This window comes from Pteropus medius, unplaced genomic scaffold (assembly GCF_902729225.1).
Source record: "Pteropus medius unplaced genomic scaffold, Ma_sr-lr_union100, whole genome shotgun sequence".
Classification (NCBI taxonomy): Eukaryota; Metazoa; Chordata; class Mammalia; order Chiroptera; family Pteropodidae; genus Pteropus; species Pteropus medius.
The window spans coordinates 3,717,818-3,729,823 of record NW_024351729.1 but is presented as its reverse complement, the minus strand read 5'-3'; the positions used below and the strand labels follow the sequence as shown (position 1 = coordinate 3,729,823).

The following is a 12,006-nucleotide window of genomic DNA, read 5'->3' as shown; positions in this document are numbered from 1 at the left end:
AATACTGTCACTCTTCTATTAATAATCCTTCAATCATGGCCATATCCAAAAATAAAATTTAAATTCCACAGCTTGATATTGAGAACCCTCTGTTTGGCCTCAAACTGTCCTATCAGTGATACCTTGTATTTCTCCCTTCTCTACATCTATTCATTCCTCTATGAGACTGGACCCCTCAACCTTTCGAGACCATCTTTAAATTTGTTTCTTCCACGATGACTCATTTCATGATCAGATTCAAATATTATAGATAACTTGTACACAGACACGTCTTCTCATTTTTTCCTAAAAACTCAAAATTGTTTTGATGGTAATAAAAAAGAATAAAATATTTGAAAAAAAAATTGGAAGTAAAATTGTAAGAAACAAGCAGTTGATTGGAAAAGGTAAGAGTTTGAGATAACTTCCAGTTTCTAACTCACTTGATTTGATAATGCTATTAACGGCCAACATGGAATACAAAAAAAAAAAAAAAAACACATGGTTGAAGAGGGTGGGATAGAGGCACAGAGAGAGATCATGAGTTCTGTATGAGGTAAGGCAGATTTTGAAGAATCCATGGGACACCGGAGTTTTAAAAAAAATAGTTGGATTCATCATCTTTAGCTTCAGAATAAGCCAGGCTTAGAAAGTTTGGGTTGGGTCAACTAGCATAGTGATAGTTTATGAGAGGAGATGAGATCACCTATAGGGGAGTATATACAGAGAGGAAAAAGTTAAAGATTTATGAAAGACACTAAATATTATCACAGCAAAACAAGAAACTCAAGAAAGAGACTAAGAATACTAGTGAGGAAAAAAGGTCAAGGAAGATAAGGAAGGAAAAAAAAACCTAAGACACAATAAGCCATTCATTAGACAATATAGCTTTGATTTATAACAAGATAAAAAGTGCTCATTAGGACGTGGTTCCATAGTGTAACGGTTAGCACATCTGCTTTACATGCAGAAGATCCTGGATTTACCCCCCAGTGGAACCATAGTCCATGGTCTACAGCCATGCCACCCTGAACGAGTCCGATGTCTAATCTCAGAAGCTAAGCAGGGTCAGGCCTGGTTAGTACTTGAATGGAAGACCACCTAGGAAGACCAGGTGCTATAGGCATAAATAATAATAATTTTTTTTTTAAAAAGTGTTCATTAGATTTGTCCATAAGGACACCATCAGTGTTTTTGTCAAGAGCAGTTTCTATGAGTGATGTTATCAAGGCATACAGCAATAAGAAGAGAAGTAATTGGTACTGGACAAAGTAAGACCAGGAGTTTACACTACTCTCTTAAGGAGCTCAATTGAAAAGTCAAGGATTCAGAATGGTATCCAGAAGGAGATGGGGAGGTTGTTATTAATTTACTCGCTGTGGTGTATAGGATTTAAACATATGTATTTCTGAGGGAAACGAAAAAGGAAGAGATAAAGATATGAAGATACTGGAGAAAAAGAGAAACAATATATATATGACTAATATAACCTTATATTTGTTTTTAAAAGTCTGTGTATATGTGTGTATATATATGTGCATATATATGTGTGTGTGTGTATACATATATGTAATTGTGCATTTATATTTTTATGTGTATATATTTATGCATGTGTATGTTTAGATATATAGGTGCATATTTTACTCTGTGAATGTACAGAATCAGTCCAGAAAAATGAATGACAACCTCTGGAAATTTGTAATCTATGGAGCTGAAGACTGGAGGAAATTCTGGTGGGACCTTTATAAATTCTTCTTTTTTTTCTTGTTTCCTACTATTGTAATAAAAATAAACTAAAATTTCAGCAAGAATGGCCTTTTGAATTAAATAAAAAGCAAAACACCTGTGGAATTTTTAAAACACATGGAAATCTATGCCTCAGTCCAGGGAGCTCTTCAGTTAGTGAAATGGGTTCCTACCATAGGTCTTAAAAAAAAAAAAAATGCTCTATAAATATAACTAGGAAATGAGAGAGAAAACCACTGCTCATCTAGGCAAATGGACACAGATCCAGAAACAAGGAATAATCTGAATGTAATAGCTATGTGGCTGATTTGGATTTGCAGGGTGAAATAACTTTTTTTTTTAACTATAGTATGTTAATAACCTATGGTAAAATGAATCATAAAGATGTGCATTGCTCACTGAAGGAGTGAATGAATCAGAGAGTGAATTAATGAATTAATTAGTGAATGAAAGAAAGACAGTAAAAGCGATTTCTTAAGGCTTACTGCCACGCTTTTAGACACCACATTTCTAATTGTGTTAGTAGCTACTGATAAACAGCAAGAAAGAAAGATTAGAATAACTCTAAAGCAAAACAGGCTTGACATTTTAGAGCACAAAGTAGTCATGTTAATGTTGGCCTAAAATAAGTCTTTTAACATTGAAATATAGAATTGCTCAGGTATTTAACACGCAAAAATTGTATATCAGAAACTTAGTCTATTAGTTCTGAAAAGTGTATGTGTGTACATGCATCATATATGTGGAAGGAACCAGAATTAAATGAAATGTTTTCCAGAGAAATTCTAATGTTTAATATTATAGTTCAGATAGCAGGTAATATCTACTATTTCTTAATGCTGCCTTTAGGGACTAGTTTGCTTCATATAGCTCACCTGTGAGAAAGTGAACATCTTTGAATATCTTAAAATGGGCATGTTGTTATTTATTTTCCTGTTCTTGAAACAATATCCTAGCCATGTAACTGTGAGTTAGAGATCATAAAAATGTATCCATTTGTATTATTTATTTGTATTATTTAAATGATTTAACTAATATTGTATGTTAAAAAGACTATCAGACTGCTTGAGATTTTAATATCCTTTTTTAATAGTTTAATGTTACTGGTATAGATCTGTCTATATCTTTAATATTTTATCCATTGCTATATCTGGGTAAATCTATTTATCTTCATTCTACTTTTCACACATAAACCAAGCTGCCTTCACATGTGAGAAAATGACAGCATCAATATAATAGTCATATACTCAGAAAGGGTTTCTGATTTTAAGCATTATTTTCTCATGAGAAGTTATTAAAAATAAATCCCCTGTTTAAGAATAAAGAAGAACTTTCAAAATGCAAAAGTTCCTCATAGTTCATTTTGCAGTTTTGGTTTTAGGTTTCAGTTTTCCATGAATAATATGTTAAACTCTCTTGTGCTATACAGAAAAGAACAATGTATCAAAGATACAAACATGAATACGGTAAAATGTAAACTAGTGGAAATTGTAAGTGAAATCACATTTGGAGTTAATAAAGACCAAGAGCAGTTCTTTATTCAATGTTAACAACAAAAAAAAAGAGCATAGAAAATGTCAGCCCCATTGATCCCTGGATGAATGCCATACATTCAACATATTGCTAACTTTCTTATACACTCTAATAATTCTGCTATCCTAACATACTAATTAACAGTAATTATCTAATTGTAGTTCATAAAAGTCTTTAAAATGATGATGTTAAGTGCCTGGATGTCATTAGCCCCTTTTCAACCTATTTATTGCACCTTTTATAGCTAGACACAAAAGAGGTAAGGAAATGTTTTTAAATGTTTTTAAATTTTCAAAGATTTCAGGAATAGGAACACTACTATTATCTTTAACTAAGATTCTTCATATTACATTTCATAAAAAAATAGTGAATTTTTTCAAAGCCTCATTAAAATGGTAGGCAATCTTCAACAGGGAATATACCACATTATCAATTTATCCATATTTATTGTAAATGCCATGTATAGATATAATTAAAAAACAACTTTACTTTCCACTAATTCAAATTATTAGTTTCTTTTATTAAAAAGAATGAAGAAATTTATATTTCTAAACTTATTTAACATGCAAAGAATTTGCTTAGCTTTTACTCATCAAAACTACATAACAAATTATCATTCCTCTTTGGATCTGTCTTCCCTGAATCTTTCTATAAGACACCTGACTATATCTCTGCATTTTTAAATCTTAGCTGAAGAAAGAAAAGATCTCCTTGAAATATAAAAGCTGTTTTAAGGGCAGTAGGAGTTTGGACATTACTGAAGGTCATAGTATCACTGAAATGAGCATCTACTTCCTATTAAAATGATAATCAAATGTCTTGAATGCAGCTCTTCTTCTTTACTAGAAAGTAAGAAGCACCTGCATTTCCAAAATCTAATTCCTGCTATTCTAATTTGATTGATAGAGGGAGAACTGAATTTATTATTTTTTTTCTTATCTGATTCGGTCCCCAATCTCTTTTCCTGTTAATAAGCCCAAAGTAGGAACTATGTGTATGTTTGTGTGTGCACATTTGTATGTGTATTCATTAAGTTACTCTTCCAAAATGGTTCAAACTTATGAGAAGGGCTTGCTGCCATGTTTTTGATGACTGCATTCAGACAATGGATGACAAGGCATAATGAGAACATTCCTGACATAATAGCAACCCCAGCTGTCATTGCTTTAGGGCAAGAGTCCTGCAAGGGTAGAACCCTAGTGATCTGTTGATACTACAAGGGAGATTAGATTTAGGAGAGATCAATATAACAATTCTGTTCCACAAATTTTATTATTATCCTTCCACCAGCTGAGCTGAAATGTAGTATCTGGCTGATTCATTACATGGCTGTGTACTCAAACACAGGTTACCAGACAGAGTGTGTAATACATACAGAGGATGCTAACCTTAATCACCTTAACCACCTAAGTAAATTCCATATCTCTTATTCATGCTTTCTTTAGCTTCCACACTTATTCTATGTAGATCTGCCATTTGTATTCCAAATCCTTTATGGTTTAACTTAGATAAGACAGAGATAGTAAATAGCCATTCTGTTTTTTTAATTTTACCAGTGAAGTTGCACCTCTGAAAAGAATTGGATAGGGTTGAATATTGTGAGCAAGAGTGTATATGACATAGTCCTTATCAAGTTGAAAGATTCTCCTATATTCCTAGTTTACTGGATTTTAAATATTGGAATACAGTCTTTCATCAGATGTGTCTTTTGCTAATAATTTCTCCCAATCTGTGCTTCCCTTCTCATTTTCTTTACATTAACTTTGCATATAAGTTTTAATTTTAAAGAAGTCCAGCTCATCAATTATTTCTTTCATTTATCATGCCTTTGGTGCTGTATCTAAAAATCATCGCCATACCCAAGGTCATCTAATTTTTCTCTGATGTTATCTTCTAGGAGTTTTACAGTTTTGTGTTTTATTGTAAGTCTGTGACCAATTTTGAGTCATTTAAAGACTTTAGTTCCTAATTCATTGTCACTGACTCAACACTACTCCTGTCATCAATTTTAGTCATTTCAGTATACTCATAAATCACCTAAACATGAAAATGATAGAGGGTAACTTCCTTTCTTGCAATGACCTTGTCTCATACATATTTCAAATGTCCATTTCTCTAATGTCATAAAAATATTTTGTTATCACTGATAACTGTGCCATGACTAAAAATCACAATTTTAAGCAACTCAAACCACCATTTTTTTCTTTTTTCCTGATATAATTCAGAACCTCCAAATCAAGACTATTTTGACATCACCAGGACCCATACTCCATTTTTTCGATGTCTCTTAAAGACTTATGCTCACTTCTTTTACATATACCCTAGTATGTCATATATCTTTCTCAGTTCCTTTTAAGTACTTGGCTAAATAAATATCGTTATTAATTTTAATTTTACTTTTCCAGTTTATTTACTCTTGCAGCTGAACAGGGACAGAGAAAACAAAACAAAAACAAAAACAAAAACAACAAAAAAAAACACCCTCCCCCCACCAAAAAAAAAACCATGTGGACTGTCCTTCCTGTTATTTCTTCCATTTAAAAAAAAGAAAAAATGTCCCTCCTTTAAGCTAGGATCCTATTTATCTACCTTTTTTACATGATAAACTCTTAGAAATAGTTACTAATAGTCACTGTCTTAATTTCTTAAGTCTTTTTGAATCTCCAAGTAGATTTTCACAACAGCCCTAGTCTCTCTTCCCTACATCGCCCTACTGAAACACCTTTAATGTTTCCCTGACCTACAGGGTGCTAAATCTGATGGTGAAATCTCAGTCTTCTTTCAGAACAAAATCCTTACAAAATAGGCAAAAAGTGGCTTCCTAGATCTGGCTCACTATAAATTTTCTAATCTCATTTTCTACTACTCCTATTACTCTCCTCGTAAATCTACTTCAATCAGTCTTTTTTATTTTTCTTCAAATCCGTCAAGCATGCTCCCATACCAGAACACTGGCACTTGATGTCACTCTGCCCCCAGCATTTCTCCTCTTCTTACCCTAAAATGCTTCTGCCAATTTACTTTTCAACAAGCCATGTTGTTTGATGAAGAGAATTTACTTTCCGCGTATCCACATTTACAATCCTTTCATCTGTAATTAGGATTTTTATATCCTGTATATGGTCTTTCCTGTCTCAAGTTTATATAGATTTCCTCATAATTTATATTCTAAAATTTCTATTATTATTTCACATTTTGTTTTACAAGCCACTTTGATTTAATTGTGGTGTAAGGTATGAATCAGAGTTAAGTTTTCATCTATTTGGATTTCCAATCATCTCAATACTATTTATTGAAAAGATAATTTTTTTCTAACATTCCTCGCTTCCATCTAAATACTCTACTCCACATTACTCAAAAGCAGCTCTACTGCTATTTTCGAACTACAAAATTCTTCATATGCAGGGGGAATTGTGTGTGGATTTTTAGTATGCTCAGCAACATCTTTGGCCATTACCCACTAGACCCCATAAAGCCACCTTAAATAGTTCCTCACACTGTGCTCATGCCATTAGTTGGACACCCAGTCTACTTTGTCTTATTTTACTTCTGAGTTTTGGAGATTATATTTTAATTCAATTTTGTTTTATAATTATAAAAAATATTTTCTAGTTTGGAAGTCAAATCCAGCAGACATCAGCTATCCATAGAAATCTAAATGCTATTTCTGAGTCCTCCATTTTCTTTTCTTCTCCAAGAGCTATCAATTTGTTTTATTAACCTTATGTTTTTGTCCATACGTTACTACATAGTAAAATGTATTCATTTTCTCTCTTTGTAGTTATAACTTTTAGTATTTAGGAGGGTTTATATTTTTGTTCTTATGTTTCTATCTATGTTGTTACCTATATATTATCTTTATTTCCTCTTTATTTTCAGATTTTGTTCTAGGTACAATAATAGGTTAGCCAATGACCAGGTTTTTTTCCTCCTCTTTGCTAGTATCTAATTTACTGTTTACTTTCAATTAATACATAGGGTTGAGAACAAGATGACTGTACTTTTCATATATTCTCCAAATTATTTCCTCGTTTTTTGAAACTTATTTTGTTACAAATTCAAAAGTACAAGTACCTTCATATTTTTGACAGTTGAAATGCATCTAACTGGGCATATAGCCACTATATACTATATCTTTTTACACGTTACTATTATCTATCTTTAGTTCTCATTTACATAGAGAACATGTATATTTAATGTTCACCATTAATTCTTATGTTGTTGCCAGTCTAGCCATCTTGATTAAATGAAGTGTGTTTTTTAGATTTCTTGAGGACAATAAATTAATATTTCAAAAGGCCTTGCATGTTCCTAAAAGTTTGACTGAGACATTTATACTTGAAGGTCACCTTAATGGATATAAAATCCTTGGCCCACATTTTTTTCTCTTTATGTATCTTAATTATTTTACTCCTTTGACTTTTGCTATAAAGTATTGCTGTTACAGCCCACTAATAATCTCATTTTTTCTTATTATAACAAAATAAAAACTTGTAACTTGAGCTACTCCTCCCTCCCATAATTTAATTTTTTTTTAATTTTTTCAATTATCCAAAAATTTAAAAAATTTTAATTTTTCTTTAAAGTCCAAAGTGTTGGCCACTGTACATTGATGTTCTCAGGGTTTTGGAATTCCTTTCAATTTGTGGTTCCACCCTCTGTCTCTACTTTTTTCTTTTCTTTTCCTTTTTATATTAATGACAGAAGATTTTTCTTTAAATGCTAGCTTTTAACATTCATCTTATTCCACTGTTTTAGTTTTATATTTCATGGACTCCTATTATATGCATGCATATGTATATCAGAAGGAATCTCTTAAAACTTTTAATCTCTTAATTGCTTTTTTTTACTTTAAAAAAATTTTTTTATACCTTTAAATTTTTTACAGCTGGATATTATAAGCTCTTGTGTTCCTTCCAGTTCACTTATTTCTGAAAGTATGTGTGCATATGTGTATGTATATGTATATGGATATATGTGTATACGTGTTTGAAAAGATATATATAGGGAAATATTCTCAATAGAATGAATAGATATATCATCTATTCAATTCTAAATGTGTAATACATATTTTCAGAAATTATATGTGCATATATTTATATTCAATATGTACATAAACCCATATTTTCAGAAATAAAGAATCCACTCTCATTGTCTTTTGTGTCTTTTTTAATATCTCCAGTTCCTCCATTCACCCAATAGCTAAGTATTTCCAGTATTTCTCATTGCGGTTTATACTCTCTCTGGGTTTTTTTGCAATGAGCAGTTCTCTACTTTTTAAAGCTAGATCCTCTCTTTTCTTTGCCCTTATTTTTCCTTTTATGCTCTATTTGAAAAGGGAGTTTGTTTGTTTGTTTTTTTGTTTGCTTATCTTTGGGCTTCCATTTTTTCCAGGCTTTGGATTTGGATTGAAACATCAGCCCTTATATCTTCAGCCTGTGGGCTTTCAGACTGAAACTTACATAATCAGCTAGCTCTCCTGGTTCTCAGAAACTACATTTGGTGGTACTGAAACTACATTTCTGCTCTCCTGAGTTTCCTCCAGCTTGCTAACTGCAGATCTTAGACTTCTCAGTCTCCATAATCCCTTGAGTCAGTTCCTAATAATTAGATCTGTATCTCTATCATCTATTTATCTATCACCATCTATCTCCTGTTCATTTTGCTTCTCTGGAAAACTCTGATTATATGTCTTCACCAGTTTAAAAATATTCTCAGCTACTATCTGTTCAAAAGGTAATTTTATTTTTCTGATGCACTTTCTCACATTTTTCCTTCTGGGACTTCATTTACACATTCATTAGACCTCATTATATCCTCTATGTTTCTTATGGTTCATTATTTTTATCTCCACGTCTTCTACTGATAAATCTGGATAACCTCGTAATCTACCTTATTCTTCTCTAATTACCTCTTTAATTGTGTGTATATTACATATAATATATAGATACTTTTAAAATCTATCTTGATTTCAAAATTGTTTATCACATAACCAATTCTAGAATTTTCACTTGATTCATTTTAATAGTCTCCAATTCTCCTTTCAAATTCTTAGTTTTTATCATCTTATACATATTAAGCGTATTTATTTCAATCCTCTGTTTGATAACTTTAATATATGGTTCCTCAATGGGTCTATTGCAATTGTCTGCTCTTTCATGGCTTTGTTTCACTTTTTCTTACTTTTTTTTATGAGCCTGGATATTTTTATTGTGTGCCAGACATCGTATTTGTAATATGTGTAGAAATTATTTTAGAGCAAGAATGATGTTATTTCCCTCCAGAGAGGAGAAATATAATTTCAGGGACCAGAAGAACATGAAGTTGGTTTACAGTTTCTGCAACTGTTTTTCTGTTTCCAGATACTCATATTCATGGGCGGGAGGGGGGAGGCAATAACCAATTATTGTTGTCGTACCTGGTTAGACAGACAAAAGTTATGATCCTTAACCCAGACTCCAACATATTTGGTTTGAAATCTTCAAATTCCTCCAAGGAAAAACATGACTGTAAATTCTAAGTTCATTTTACTAAGTCTATCTAACATCTCCTCTAACTCATGGCCTGCTACTTATTCACTTTCTTCACTATTCTCTGATGCCCTTACATATTTTACATGTCACCCAGATTTTCTTATGTCCCACAATTCAAGGTAAGGCCTAAACTATCTAGTTCAAAATTATAATATATATATATATATATATATATACATATATATATATATATATATTCTCATATATATTTTTAGTAATCTTAGGACTTAGAGATATGATCTCCTTTTCACAGATGAGAAATATGAGGATCAGAAAGATTAATTGATCGTTATTAGATAATATACTAAGTGGAAAAATATATTTAAATATCTTTATATCTGAACTTCAAATCTATGCTCTTATTTACTTTTATAAAGCACGCCTACTAAGTTGTTATCTCAGTTGTAAATGCTTCACAAATATCAACTCTTTTGATCCTTTTAACAACACAGTGAGATAAGTTATTATCTTCACTTATAGATAAGGGAAATACAACATAGTTAAGAACTTAGCAGAGCTCAGATTTTGACAGCCTTGTCCTGAATCCATGCTCTTAATCACTTTTCCCCCATAGAATAAAATATCTCCCTTAAAGTATAATGGCAGATGGTAAGAATATGAAGGTCAAACCCTGAAACAGCATGAATTTAGTTTTATAATCTCTTTCCATACTATCAATAATTAAATAAGCATAAATTTAAATTTACTGTAGGCATGACAGTGTACTACTAACTTCTCTTTATCTGGAAAATTCTGTGTGTGTGTGTGTGTGTGTGTGTGTGTGTGTGTGTGTATGTGGAGGGGTGTTAGAATTAGTGAAAACTTAGTTCAAATAAGATGTATCAGAGAATATTTATGTTGCAAATAAAATATTAACCATGTATTATGAATACAAGACACATGCTAAATACTTTTGAGCATATAGCGTCAAGAGGATGCACATTTTCATCACTGACAATCTGCACTACAATTGAAAAACTGTGCTCATCTTATTTGGGACTGTGCACTTCCTGCCGTTTTGTGTGTTCCACCCTTCCTGTTAGTCTTGACATGGCTTCTTTATGTCCTCAGTTATAGGAGTTCTGTTCGGCTAGTCTTAAGATAGTTCTCTATAGTGGTTTTCTACAATTTAGTCGCAGTATTAATGTGGAAGTGAGAGGAGGTGAGTACAGGGTTAACCTATTCCACTATCTTGACTGGAAGTCATTCACTATGGGTCATTGCTTTTAAAAGTATTTTCATGTTGAAATATTTACTATACCTTTATCATATTTAATTTTAAACAACTGTTTTAAGTTAAAATATGAATCTGGGTCATAATATAACCTAAGATGAATTAATAAACTCAAATTTAAATGATGCCTTTTGAGCACCATATTCCCTCATTTGAGACAATCATCCAAGACTAGTTGACTTAGGATAAAAATTACTTGTACAATAAAAGATTTATTAAACAAGGATGTGGTTCTATTGTGTAGCAGTTAGTACATCTGCTTTACAAAGAAGGTCCTGGGTTCATGCCCCAGTGGAGCCACAGTCCATGGTCTATGGCCATGCCACCCTGAACAAGCCTCATATCTGATCTCAGAAGCTAAGTAGGGTCAGGCCTGGTTAGTACTTGGATGGGAGACCACCTAGGAAGACCAGGTGCTGTAGGCATAAATAATAATAAATAAATAAAAGATTTATTAGATAAGCATATATATAACCTTTACCTATGGTTTTCTAAACATCTTATGAATTATATAATTTTCATAATTACATGAAATGTTTCTGAACATTTTATAGATATATTTACATAAACTGTATCTGGCATTTTATAGATGGGGATGCAAAGACAAAGAAAACATAAATAACTTTCCCAAACTCCTACGGCTAATAATTGGAGGAATCAAACAAAGTTCTGTGTCTAAAGCACAACTTTATGCTGCACTTATGAGTGTTGAACTTGATATTTAAGCTTTTCTAACCACTATTTTGCCATTCCACCCTACTCCTTGTTGCCAGGATTTTATAAAAAGCTACAGGGCAAGAAGGTTCTCCAGAAAAATATGTTGTAAGACAAAAGCAGTTTGTGTGTGCATGTGAGTCTGTGTGTGTGTTGCCAATCATCATCAAAAACTAGCTGACATCCATGAAAGTAAATTTTTACATGCAAATACTAACATAGTTCATGAGGATAACTTGGGTGTAAATGGCAGCAAATTCAACATGT

At 32.1% G+C, this 12,006-nt stretch overlaps 1 pseudogene; it reads left to right on the top strand.

The window, feature by feature from the left end:
* The first annotated feature begins 11,334 nt into the window (after positions 1-11,334).
* Positions 11,335-11,450, top strand: LOC120587863 (uncharacterized; annotated as a pseudogene).
* The last annotated feature ends 556 nt before the right edge of the window (positions 11,451-12,006 follow it).